Here is a 14,858-nt window from a genome sequence, read left to right as displayed (position 1 = left end):
TCCCACCGCCGTGGTGGCGGGGGCACATTGATGGCGGTGCACATCGCACCGCGGAGGTCGGAAAATGGGCTGTTTGGCCATACTAATTTGACGGACGTGAGGACCGCTGCTCGCGGGCAGAAAAAGGCATTTTTCCGACCACCAGCGCTGCGGTGGTGCCACCGCCCGACATCCTAATGGACCTCATAGTGTAGTGGTAATGTTTATTGTAAGGAGAGATGAGGGAGGTAGTTCGATATAGGAAATGGGTTTTACGTATTTTTGATGTGTGTTTACCAACTAATTTCCGCCATTGCATGTTGCAGAAGTAGGCCCACGTCGGGTCTCTTTTTTTTCATAAACTATTTTTGTTTCATAAAGTGGTTAATGGTATATATATTAAACACTTCATGAAACAAAAGTGTTTTGAAAGGTGTGCTTTTTTAGTTTAGCGACGCGCTTTTCAATAAAAAATTATATTTTTACGATCATCGTGGTTAGATGTATTTACAATGTGATTTAAAGTAATACATTTTGGATGTGTTCATTATTTTTCAACAGGATTTTTGGGCCAGATGAATTAAATTTTTGGAATTTGTTGCGTTTTTTTCGAGAGACAAAAACATTTTTTATTGGGTAGCTTTATTTTGGATTTCTACAGATATCGAAATGGGATTGTATTTCGATCAGAATTGGATTGCAACATTGGAATTTGTTGCGTTATTTTCAACAATATCTTTATTTTTCAGGATTTTTTTATTTGGTGCGTTTTTTAGATATGCACAGTTTTTAGTGTGCATATTAATTTGTTTTTAATTGGTATATGGATTTTTTCAATGGATTTCCTGTTATTTACTATGGATTTTAGGAAGAATAAAGGACTCTTGGTGACATAATGGATGGAATGTAAGTCCAAGAGTTGAAGAAAGAAAACATCTGAAGGTAAGGAGACCCGACTTTCATTAATAATTTAAAAATGTTTGGAAATAATCAATTGAATTTGTGGGAGATGTTTAAGGGCAAAATAGGCAAGTAAAAATATTTTGTGTGTTAGAATTGTAGGATGTGATAATATTACTATTAAAAGCCACTGTCAACGTAAACTGTTAAATTACGCCCAATAGTCTTTCAGACATTTCCTTAGTTCTGGTAGAAATACATGGGTTTAGACTTCCTGATAATGATTGCAACATTCTAATTTCCTTGAAACTTTGCTCCTTCTTCAAAATTTCAAAGAAATGATAGAAATTAGGATGATGTTTGCCAATTAATTTGTTGAAGGAGTTGTGCCATACCTCAATGGCATTGTTTGTTTTTGCTCCGCCCTCTAAGCAGGTTGAGTAATAATTCCACCACTCCACGTGGAATGTGGTCTCCTCCTGTGACCCGACCTGCTTAGATGGCCAATCCATGTGTCTTCAAAATAATTTAGTATAGGTGCCAATTTTTCTTCATTTGTTGTAAAATATTCAGATTCTGTAACTGAAGTGCAGTATTCGTCTACACTGTTAGGAGGAACAAAGCAAAGAGCAGTTAGTTTTTTAAGTTCAAACTATAGTTTACTATCTGATATATAATCCTCAATTAAGTATTGTTTTGTAGTTTTTGTCAATATGCCAGAGAAAAGTGAAAGAAACATCCTTGAATTTGGGTATGTTTTTGTTATTGTGTTAATCATAGTTAATTCAAAGTCAATTATTACTTTTCTCTGACTTTTGTTGAATGTTTTAGATTTTATCACTGACGATAATTCAGTGTATGTTGAGGACTGTTTATCAGGGAGCAAACTGTAAATTAAGGGAACTACTGTATTGTTAATTTATGTGTGAATAGTGTATATTTGGGTGAATGGATGGGGAGTGCTTTTAAATGTTCCATCCATCATTCACATATCACTGTTTTCTAATCTTACTAGATTATGGGGTGTGCTGAAAGATTATTATTCTCTTTTGAGGGTTTTGGTTATCATGCAATAGGAAAGCGTCATTAGAATAAGTAACAGACAGTTCCGGCGGAATTATTATGTCAGAGTATGTTTGGGGTGTTGCTCTTTGTGGGTTACTTGTCTGTTATTGACGTTGAATAATTCTTCTCAAATTAGGTATGGTGGGCATACTACTTGCAACATGTGGGGGAATGTGTTGGGATACCTCCCTTAAAACTGCACCACGGGTGTCATTGGAGGTGGATGCAATATCTTTAATTTCATTAATTCGTTTTCTTACATCAATCTCCATTGCAGAGGCAGTGTGGTTATGGTCTGTGGTCCTTAAAACAGTGTCACCAAGAGTAACCTCTCTGCCTGTGCAATGGGTTGAGTAATATTGCACACACCTCCAATGACACCTGGGTTCAGATAGTCTCTCCTTACAATAAACATACCCACTATGGTTAAGTAGTCTGTTTCCTCTTTTGGATGTAAAGTATTTAGCTTCCTTGGATGGGGTATTAATGTTATTATATTAAATATTTTATTGTGTATACCTGTTTAGAGGGAAAATAACAGTATATTTTAAATAATCAATTTAACAGTTTACAATTCATGCATTTTCAAGTTCTGTTTAATGTTTTAATTTTGTTGTTTTTCTATCTTTGTTGGTTTATTATATAAAGAATAATGCCTTATTGGGAGAAAAAAAAGTTAATTTGTTGTATAGAAAAATATTTAAATTTTTCTTACCTTTGAATTAGATGTTGTTTGATTCTTGTTGTTTGGTAAGTTGATTGATTTATTCAGTGTTTCTGAAATGAAAAAAATGTAAAGGGTTTTATTATATATATATAATTTATGTAAAAGTTTCCTAGGTACAGAAATATAGCTATTTTGTTGTATTTGTTTTTGTTTCAGTAATCTTATCTTTATAATATTGTTTAGGTTGTTTCTTGCTTTTGTTTGTGAGTTTGAGTTGTGTTGTCTGAAAAAGTAGAAAGAAATTTATTGTTAGTATATTGAAAATATTTTAGATTATTTGTCTGAAATAGAATAGTATATTTTTGTTTAAGGAACAACAGGTTCAAGTTTTATAATTGGACAAACAAAATTAATTTTTATTTGAAAAGATACATTTGAAGCACCTTTTGGAGTTGGAATAGTAATTTAAACCCCACTACTATCCCGCATTTTTTCTGAGGCAAGCACCCTTTGGAGTGGGAATAGTAATTTTAATATACCACTATCCTGCACCTTTCATGAAGCAAGAACCTTTTAGGGTTGGAATAGTAATTTTAACACTACCACTATACAGCATTATGTTTGAGATAAACAGTATTTGAAGTAGGAATAGTCATTTTAACATTTTAATATGTTGCACCTTCACAGAGGCAAGCACCTTTTGGTGTAAGAATAGAAATTTTAACATACCACTATCCTGCAGCTTCCCTGAGTCCAGCATATTTAGGAGTTGGAATAGTAATTTTAACACCACTATTAACTAGCATTTTCACAGAAAGAAGCACCTTTTGGAGTTGGAATAGTAATTTAAAACCTACTACCATCCAGCATTTTACAGGAGGCAAACAGTGTTTGGAGTAGGAATAGTAATTTTAATATACCAGTAATCTGCACTTTACTTCAGGCAAGAATTATTTTTATTTGGAATAGTATACTTTATTTTTGGAATATTTGTTATAAACCCACAATTATACATTTATTTAAAAACTGTAAAAGATATATATAGTTTTAGTCACTTACTCTATATATATTGTCCAAAACAGAGTATTTTGAAATGTTTTGTCGGATTTTCAAAAGTTTTAGAACAAATTGAAAAAAGTTAATACACTTTATTTTAGTATGTTTCCTTATTTAGAAATTGTTAAGTAGTTAAACATTTCTATAGTTTATACTTAGTTCGTGTTTTAGATGTCTCGCTCCGAGGTTTATCGTTCTCAGTAGAAAAACACACGTGCAGTCTCTGGTAATCAGGTAACTACAGTTTTTAAAATGGTGGTCGGCTTCTTTTATACATTTTGTTGTGTTGAACGTAATTTCAAAGGAAAATATGTTTTGTGCATAATTTTATTTGTGTTTTTCATGGTGTGTGAGAATGTAAATAATTATTTTGTTATGTTAGTTTTCGTAACTTTTTACTTTTGTATGTTATAACATCCATTTTAGTTATTTCCGGGTCAAAGTAATTTCACTGAAAGAGTTGTAGGTCTTTTGTTTTCCGGAACTTAAAAACTGAAGATTTCTTTTTTGTGTTGATATTAGTTGTGTGTTATAGTGTTTTTTGTTATGTGAAACTTTACAGTTTATTAATGGTAATTTACTTTGTGTAATTAAGTGTATTAATGTTTGTTTATTTGTTTTGTGTTTAATTGTACATTTTTGAAAATGTTTGTTAAATGTATGTTATGTTAAAATATCGTATATCAATTATTTTATATTAATTTAAGTTAGATATTTATTTTATATGTGTTTTATACATTCTGGTAATGATTAGTAAAAATATATTTAAAAAATAATTGGTTAAAACAAGTACTTGCGTAATAATTTTATTACTCGAGTATTATTTTTACAATTGGGTCATTTTATTAAATATCGTGTTATAAAATAGTATCTGTTGTAGAAATATTTGTAACTAATGTATATAATTTTTATTTTGTAATTTCTTAATAGTTTATCCAAGTATTAATTTTAGTACTTGAGCGTTAATTTTAATACTTATGTATTAATTTCAAATATCCACGTTTTAATACTCTTCCCCACCCAAAACCCCTATTTTCCCTGCATCCTGCTCCAGGGGTTTATTATGCAAAAAAACATATATATCGCATTGTAAAAGTGTGCGTTGTTGTAGTATGCGTTGTATTGGATCATTCAATGTATTATACTACATTTGCGCTGCAAAAACTTGCGATGTAATGTCAGTTGCATTGTAAAAGTTGTGTTGTAAAAGCATGCGTTGTATTTGTTTGCGTTGTAACGTTATATATTCGTTTATACCAGAATACGATCACACATGGCACACCTTTCCTGATTGTTTTACCTGATGTTCTGAAGCAGCTTATGAATGAGTATGGGGCAGCACCTGCCCTGGACTTAGGGATGAAACTGGTGGGCGACTTTTGCTGCAGTATCCACCATTATCATCAAATCCCATTGAAAACAACTTCTCAACACTAAAGGCAGTACCCAATAAAACATGAAGCTAAAAAACAAGTTAGGGACATTCTAGAACAACTTGAATACCAAGGTGTAATAGAAAATTGCACCTCATCAATGAATAATCTCTTGTTTCTCATAAGGAAACTGGGCAATTCATACCATCTAGTGTTAGACTACAGACATTTAAACACAGCTACTCACATATTCGCAGTACAACATGCACACAGTGCCACACTAATGAATAACATTGTGCGGAAAAAATACAGAACAACTCTAGATATTTCAAATGGATTCTTCTGCCAGCATATAGCACCTGAAAGCAGATATTTGACTGCATTTTCAGCACTAGGTTCACAGCGACAATTTTGTCAACTGCCTCAAGGGTATCAGAATTGCCCAGGGCTGTTTTAGCCAGAGTGAATGAGTTACTTCAACATTTTGATGAGGAGGCATTGTCCTATCTAGATGATATCTACCTGATGGATAAGGAAGATTTGGATAGAGTAGGCCGCGTAATTCTAGGGTTTGTTCACCTGGGCTACAAATTTAATTTAAAAAAATTGCCCATCTTAATATCCTATTTTTAGGATACAAATTGTCAACAGAAGGCAAAAGCCTGGTGGCACATTTCTTAGAAAAATGTGCATTGCTCTAACCTCCAATGACTGAAAAGACTACAATCCATTTTAGGATTTTTACATTTTGGCAGAACATACATTTTGGATTGGGAAGAACGAGTATAAACCATTCTACGACTTGATCAGTCCTGATTTTTCAATAACAAATTGGACAGAGGAACATACAAACATTAGGCTGACATGATATCTTCCAAACATTTACATATACTTGTAAACACGACTAACCTGGTGATCCGTGTAGTTGCTGGACCAACCGAGTATATATACATCACATTCAATGAAGGAGATACAGTACCTATTGCATACAAATCACATTTGTACTCAAATGCTGAAATGCATTTTGCACCTTCTGAGAAAATTCTCCCAGCAGTACAAACTGTTGAAGTGAGAAGGAGAGCACTAGCTCAGGGTAAACACAAAATTGTCGTAACCCCAGTAACAACCTTAGAGGCCACCACCAAAGCAAGCTTCCCAAATGTCAATGTTTACATGGATACAATGGGCTAACTCTCTCACTGCAACATATGTAGACTACAAATTTGATTCTATATTACAAACACAAGCATTTTTGAAGAATGAACAAGAATATTCTTTGCTGAATTAAATAATGCCTCTAGATCGATGTGATTACATCATCAACACTGATGAGTCTAGCCAGCCTGCTGTAGGGACTAAGTACCAATATTCAGCAGCATGCATTATAGTGAAAGGGTGCTTGGATGGTAGCAAGTTCCTTCCTGAAAAAACAAACTCACAGTACCTAGGGGACTGTACATCGCAGCTAGTAGAGCTCAAAGCCCTGATACTGGCGCTGCAAGACACGGATCATGGATTCCAACACAATTATAGTGTGTGATTCGTACTACTGTGTCCAGTCTTATAATGAATACCTTCATTATTGGGGCCAGAATGGATTTCAAGATTCCAAGGATTGCACAATAAAGCACAAGATAGTTGGGAACAGGTGGCAAAGCTGAACGACTGCTTGCCATGGGCTCTTGTACTACACACATTGAGCCATCAATGTGTTGATGTTCACGTTGCAGGGAATTTGATGGATGATGAAGCTGCTAAAATAACAGTTTTCACTGATGCCGTTGCAGCAATCACTTGTTCAAGTAGGAGAATAGACAGAGACATCATGGTGGCTGTCAATGCTGCATGCAACGACATACACCTGCTGAAAGGCTTTCCACTCAAGTACTCCTACAAATTAGATGCACAAAACATACTGTGTGATCAGATTCCAGGAGTGAGGGATAAAGTTATACCTAACACAGATCGCAGATTGGGGTTAATATTAGCTACACATGTGGGTCTGGGTTCAGCACATACAGAGATTACTGCTATGGTTTTATCACGGAAGCAGCGCTATTGAAGCAGCACTCTTGGTGGCCAGGTCTTACTAAATAGACCAAGGACTTTGTCCTCAAATGTGACATCTGCCAGCAGATGAAGGGCTCCACCATAGCACGTCCACCACAGACACCTCTTGTGATATCTAACAAGTTTTTAGCTTGCATCTATTTGCATCACTGTGGCCCCTTACAGTCTGATGGGGCTTACAAGTATATCTTGGGTGGCAGTAGATTCATGCTTTAGATTCCTGTGGGTATGTCCACAGTGGTCGGCTGATGCCCGAACTTTTATCAAGGATTACCAGGGCATACGCAATTGGCACATTTAGACCAGAGTCCACCGTTTAGCTTTTGGGCTTACAAAGAAGCCATGGGGAGGTTGGGTGTGACCTTGTGGTATTCCTCCCCCTAACATCCTGAGGAAAATTTGGTCGTTGAGAGGAAAAACTGGGACTTAAAGCAATCCTTAACAGCAAAGGTACTAGGTTAAGGTTGTAGTTGGGTCCATCACTTATATGGGGTCCAGAGGGCACTTAACAACATGCCAAGACAATCCCTGGGTGGTCGCACTCCATATGAAATCCTGTTTAGGGTAAGAATGTGGGTCCCACACCTCGACAGTGGTGGCACAGTGGCGGAAGAAACACTGTTTGACATTAATAAACGTTTGTCTGTTTTAAAGGAACTAAATGAATTCCAGCACAAACAAAGCAACGTACAAGTAAAACGCACCGCCACTGGTGAAGTGAAGGTTGTACCAGCAAGACCCAGCTGTGTCCCAAAGATTGGGGATCTGGTGAACAAAAAAACTGTGGACAATAAAGAATTTGGGCCATCTTACTGAGCACCTGCACCTGTACCTGCCCTGGCTGTCCAAGGTAAAATTTGTTTTACTTCTTCTGCCCCTTGCCAGTCACAGAAACAATTCTCAACAGTATGCCACGTGGCATCCTGGGTAGCCTCGGCTCTCCTCTCGCTACCATACAGGAAGTTCAGATCGAAGCTTTACTAAATAAAGAAGATTCCTCTCTCCAACAAGAAAAAGTGAACAACAATGAACTGCTGCTTCTCTCAGTTGAAACAACAGCAGAAGTACAATCAACTAATACAGAGACACAAAATTCAATTCAACAACTTATAGAAAACAAGATCTACTTAAATATACCAAAGACTGAGTCATCTCCTGATTCGATAAAACCTGCTGAGCTGCCAAAAATAGACCTGACGGCTTCTGGCTACTTCGTGGACTACGACAATGTCCCATCTGATTTAACTGAAAGTGAGCCCCATTACCACTGCCTCTCCCTTTCAAGCTACGAATGTGTGCTCTCTTTCTTTGGCTGAAAAAGACATACTTTGTTTCTGCTTGGTTACACCTTTGAATTAAAATTGGGTTACTTTATCAGGTCCTACAGATTAGTGGAAACATTTTCTACCAGAACGCTCTGCGGTCCGACTTGTGAACTTGGTATTGAAACCACATGCATCATCGCACTGTAAAGCAAAGGGACCTGTCCCTGGTGAACATTACAGCAGTTCCAGTTGCAGAAGGAATAATATGGGACATGGTATCATATGGTGTTTATGGCCCAACTGAACTTTTACAAATCCTGCATTTGTTTAGGATTTCTTTAAATTATATAATCACTTCGAGTACTTTTTCTGATGATTTGGACATTGATACAGTTCATAATATGCTAGAAGATCTAAACTGTGTTTTTTTCTGAGGATTTTATGATGGTAGATCTAACTACGGTGATATGTTCTGTTATCAACATTATGGTCACCACTTTCTACACAAAGCAAGTATCCCATGTGCTGTTTATAATTATACCCAATGGGAACACTGCCCAAAACCAATAAAAGGTTGTTCAAAAACATTTTCACATAAGATTACCTATTTTTCTGGCTTTGACACATCTGACCCAGCCTCGTACTTCTATAGGCTTGCACCTACATCTGCTAAGAAAAATATTCTAACAAACATGAATCTGATTTGCTCTGCTTTTTTTCTTTTCCAGGTGTTTGTACAGGGTTTTGACTTTTGGAAAGACACAATAGACACAAAATATATTTGAAGGACAAAGGATTGGCAGGTTCGGGGAACTGAGGCTATGTTTAGAACATGCCTAACACCATATCAAATAATTTCCCGAACAAAACTGTGCAAGAAACTTCCTGTCTAGGAATAGCCAAGATGAAGGATTTGAACACACCATGTATTCCCACATTTGTACATTTTGAGAAATGGCAACATTTCACACAATACAGTGAGTATACACTAGATGCCATACTATGCAATGGTTCTTGCAATTCATCAGACCCCAATTGGAAGGGATGGTTGGTTTGGCCTACAGACATGAATGGGTGTCAGTCCAGATTCCTGGGTAATCCCAAAGGGTTTAAGATCAGTAGGCCTGATCAACGTTATGTACAGTCAGAACACTCGGGTGGTGACGTCATACAGTGTTGGGAAGTTGTGCCTTGATTGGCTAAAAACCTCAAAACTTTCTCAGGTAATGCAACACTTGTCTCTTTTGTCTGATGACATGGATCTCAGGGATTTCTTACTATGTCTCCTGAGAATGAGCTGTGGAAGGTCTATCAGCAAGAAGCTGCTGAAAGACTGCATGAGATTGATAGCATTAATCTAGGAAAGCCTTTGGAAGTGGTTGACAATGGTACGACCACATTGTCGTCTAGGATAAATTCACTGGGAAACATTGTATCGTCTTCAATTGACATTATGCAACAAGATATGTCTATTTTACAACACAGACACTCACAACTTCAGTCTATTGTTCTGTTAAGCTGGATACTTCAAACATTGCATTCAAGCCGCATGCTGTGGCGTTCTATTAACAGCACCAATCTGTTTTTATCATAGGAGCTAACAGAAAGACAAATATTAATGGCATGTAGCGATACAAAATATACCATGCTGCATATTGAAAAATGAGATCAATTACCTTTTGCTGTTGCCAAGATGCCTTCCACGGATTGGATAATCCATGGTTACATTACCCTACCAGTCACGACATTCTAGTTCCAATATTGTCCACAACATCACCAACTAGGCAGATATGAAGGGTTAGAAGAAAGATTTGTGCATGAATATTGGGAATTACCATTCAAGTTCAGATGCAGGAATGGGCACACAGAAGTTTTTCTCAGGGGTTTTGACTGTGAAGATTCTTTAAGCGGGTCCTTGATTTGCAAGGACATTTCACGTAACAGGGTTTGTAATGTGTTGGTTGAGAACCAATCCTGTTATCTGAAGGGTTCTCCAGCTGCCGTGATTCTTCCGGCTTTCAAGTTGCTCTCTAATGGGAGCTATTTGATGCTGAATGATCAAGATTGCTGAAGAATGGAACCGGGCATCGCTTATCTTGTAACGGTTAATTCCATAGTTACTTGTTGCACATAAGTATTGTTTTTTGACCGACCCACGAAGCTAGGGAGGCAACGCTGTGGCCTTCGATGAATGTTTCCGAAATACACTTTGATTCTCTAAGCAAACTGAAAGCCATGCTTTTTCAAAAGGATGTGACCTTAACATCTGGCAGAAAGACATATGTTCTCTAGGTTGCGAGGTCCTCGTCCGAGATACAGGCGCTATTACATACTAGCTTCCCACTTCATTTTGGGAAGCTGGTGCACTGTATCTTTAACATCTGATACAAACTGAATAGTGCACTTTTTTAGATGTATTGGCTCTGGTTTGGTTAGTTCCTTTCAGACAGTTTTTGGAGTTATACTATCATTCAAACACTCCGTACTCGAAAGCGTTTTTTTTTTCCACTTGTCCTGCCACTTGTGTCGGGTATTCTGATTTTAATTTTCCTGCTCCGCAAGGGAAATTCTGGTTCAAACCAGAACAGAGACAGCACTGGCCATGCTACTATGCTGAGATGCGCATGACACACTGGTTCGTCACACCTCAGCTCCGAGAAGTGAATGAGCATTGGTTCTTATTGTTCAGGCCTGTTTGGCCTCACTGCATACAACCTGTAGTCCGCTGTCTGCTTTGCAGCCATGAGTGCGTACTGGATTTCTGCCTCAGATCGAAATTGGTTGCGTCATTGATCATTGAGATACTGATAGACCCTTTGAAGGCCCTTGGGTGCAGTTGTCCCCAGCATATTCTTTACTGCTGAACACTTTCTTCGAGCCACCCTGGGATGCTTTGGCTTCTAGTGAAATGGATAATGGCTCTGCGGATCACTTGCAGCATGTAGTCCCTCTCTCGGCAGCTGCTGTGGGACCTGGATGGAACTACCTTTGCTCCATAAACGTGCATCGAGGTGCACCTCTGGAAACATCATTTGCGGTTGCCAGCACCAGTAATGTTGAGTTTACCACTCGGAACACACAAACAATTAGTTTTTCCGTGTGGTGGGAACTATTTGGGCCATTTTTAAACAAACTGTATCAAAATACTGTGTTTTTTTGGCTTTCTGAGTGCTTGAGGATTCAAATAGTATAATGACTTTTAATGGCTTTTATGAATATTTTAAAGGGTAGCCTGATTTTAGATGATTTTTTAAAGTGATTTTAGACTTTTATGGTTTCATTTTTATATGACCTCCTGCCATTTTAGATAGCATTTTAGGTCGATCCTTAGTATGAGGAGTGAGTGTTATGTGCCTGAGTTAAGCCCATGTAGCAACGCTGCCCTTTTTCTTACATTGTCCTCTTTTCTGCAAAATAACATTGTTTGTTGTGACCTTTTGCACATATTCTTGTGCGTGACAATGTTGGATTAGTTTCTCTGAAACTATTTTTGTTTACAAATCTGACTTCACACAATATTATCACAATGACACAAACACAGAGTACAAGGCTTTTACGCATGATGTACAAATGTTGTTCTATCTTTTTCCACGGGGCAACAGGGCTATCTACATATCCACAAAAATGCAAATCTGTGTGTACATCACAAGGATGCTTTTTATTATAAAGAAACATTTCTGGGGGTTAGCAGTGGAGGCACTTCAGCTGACACCAAGGATCATTGCATGCTGTGGCTTCGCAGAACAGCATCCTGACATCTCTGTGACGGGTGTCTATTCGTGGCCAAGATGGCATCCTTCATTCTCTCCCACCAGGTAATGGGTTTGGATCAACCCATGGGGGGATTCTTGGCTCTACACCTACACACACTCTAGTCATATACAGCGTAGGGATTGCATAGTAGGAGTACACCTGATGACTACCTTGTATTATATTGCTACATATATAAACTGTCTTAGCACCATGGTGGAATTATATCTGCTATTTACTCTTTTGGTGCGTGAAATCACTATCATCTGCTTCTGTCTACTGATTATCACAGCGCATATATTTTATACAAGAATAACATTGGCTCAATAAATGTATTGAAAACATCCCATTGTGTATTCTCTGTATATTTCTCTGAGAACAAGAGTGCACGAGTGACTAAGCGGAAGGGTTCTGATCTGTTACCACAATTCCTGAGGGAACAGGGTTGTCATGTTCAGTGATTGCTAGGAACCATTCGCTCACCGTTTAGGTTAGGGGGGCTTATGGTGGCACTATGAGCTAGCTGTTCTCTAGGCCAATATATACGGTTGGGTGCTTGGAATCAGTCTAGGCACCTCACACAAAGTTTATGCTGTTTCTAAACACGCAGGTCTTACAAATTAGTGGGAACTACACAACAGTGCCCCTGTGGAGACATTGAATAGAGGCCCTCACAGATCCAGTATTCCTAAATACATTGCAGGAGGCCATCGATTGCTATTTTGACACTAATAGTGAGAGCGCGAACATGAGGGCCCTTACATTTTGGTTAATTTTCTGGCCTAAATGTTAATAAAACTAAGACGGCCCTCTTCCCAATCGGGTTGTTGTTGAGACTGCCCAAAGAGCAGCAGCCAAATACCAACATACAGTGGAGATTAGTTGCTGTCAAATACATGGGTATCTATATAGCACACGGAGAGCAGCAAATGCATGACTTCTTAAACCTCGGAAGGATACTGCAAAATCTTCAACCCTCAATCAATTTTTGGAATTCACTTTAGCTGTCCCCCATGGTAAAGATTGCACTTATTAAGATGATAGTGTTGCCCAAGTGTTTATACACGCTTCAAAGCACAATGTATGAATGCACCATATTTTTGGGGAACGAGACAACCTATTGATTCATTTTACTGTGGGCAGGGAAATGCTGTAAAATCGGATTGGCATCACTGAAACGGGAGTTGAGCAGGGAGGTCTGGAGGTCCCGAACCTAGAGTTGTATTACTTGGACGTGCAGCTCCAGCATGATGCCCATTGGTTTCATGTAGAAGATAATTGGGAATTATCATTATTGAGGGAAACACAAGGGAGACATGGGCGAGCTGTAGTTGAGGTGGAAAAATGGTCCAGGAGTTGTTGCCCCACGTTGCTCGTCTCTTGAGTCGACTTTGGGAGCGTACGTTGTGGGGGTGCTGGAGCGAGCCCCATATGAACCTGATTTGGATTCGTGGAAGGTGCAGCCCTTTGCACAGATACCATAGACAATGTCCACGTATAGGTGGTGGGAAGGTGGGTGTATTATGCTTTCGGATGTATATCCGGGGAACCATTTCATTACATTGCAGGATCCCATCGAGACGTTTGCATTTGGGCTGAGGCAGTTCATGCAAAATACAAAGATAGCAGCAATAGCCCGGCACTTATGGTGGACGTTTCTCAGAGGCTCCTACACCCATATCCATCCTGGTCATTATCCACCCCCAGGCTAGAGGCAGACAACACATATCACACGTATACTGCTCACTCCGAGTGGACCGTCAGGTGAGGACACTCAGGCTGGAGGAAACCTGGCAGTGGGAGTGTGACATGCCCTTGAGTTCTGGGGTTTCGGTTAAAATATATGAGGCGGTCAGGGCAGTGTCTATAAATCCTCGATTTAAATTGGTGCAATAAAATTATGTTCACCTAGCCTACTTGTCTCCACGGTGTCTCCACACCACGTTCCCCAGCTGTGATCAGAATAGTGCTGACTTCATACATATGGTCTGTAAATGCACTTTCATTGCCATATACTGGACAGAGGTTCTATCCCACATCAGATCTGCAATGGGTTGGAAGGTTAAAAACATAATTTCACAATGTCTGTTGTGCCTGCTCCTGGCTAATCCATAAAAGAGATTGAGCAGAAGTTTATTGAATCTGGGCCTAGTGGTAGCCAAGAGACAGATCACAATATGGCGGCTTAGTTCACACCCCCCAACGAACGCAGAACTCGAGGAGAGATATGGCTGAATGAGCAGGCGCTGAGGAGGCACTTATGTGGCGCACAAGGAGGGATGAGAAATTGATGGAAGATTTTCTCGCATGGGAATTGATGACACATGCACTACTAGCCTTATCAGAAGAGGAAGCTGCAGAATATAGGTAGTGAGCCAGCCCTTCCTAAGGGGGTATTGGGACTTGGGGGATATTTGAGGTAGTACTACAATTATGCACTGACCTTGTGAAAAGCTTGAACGGTTTATGCTGAAGACTATACATTGAGTACTGTCTGTACATGTGGAGGCTACATGGGGGTAGGGCATGGGAGAGAGAGTTCTTAGGGGAGTTATAGACATTTTTGCAGAAGATATGTTATGCCTCTATGGGTCTAAACACAGTGGGACAGGCATGCATCATCAGGTGGCAACGAACGGGATATTAAACATGAAGATCGTAGATAAAACAAAATTATGTAATTTGTATGAAAATACGCCAGCTAATATGTATAATGTCCCCTCTAGCATGGCT

The sequence above is a fragment of the Triturus cristatus genome, chromosome 5_1, assembly GCF_964204655.1.
Source record: "Triturus cristatus chromosome 5_1, aTriCri1.1, whole genome shotgun sequence".
NCBI lineage: Eukaryota > Metazoa > Chordata > Amphibia > Caudata > Salamandridae > Triturus > Triturus cristatus.
This window is presented reverse-complemented; position numbering follows the sequence as displayed.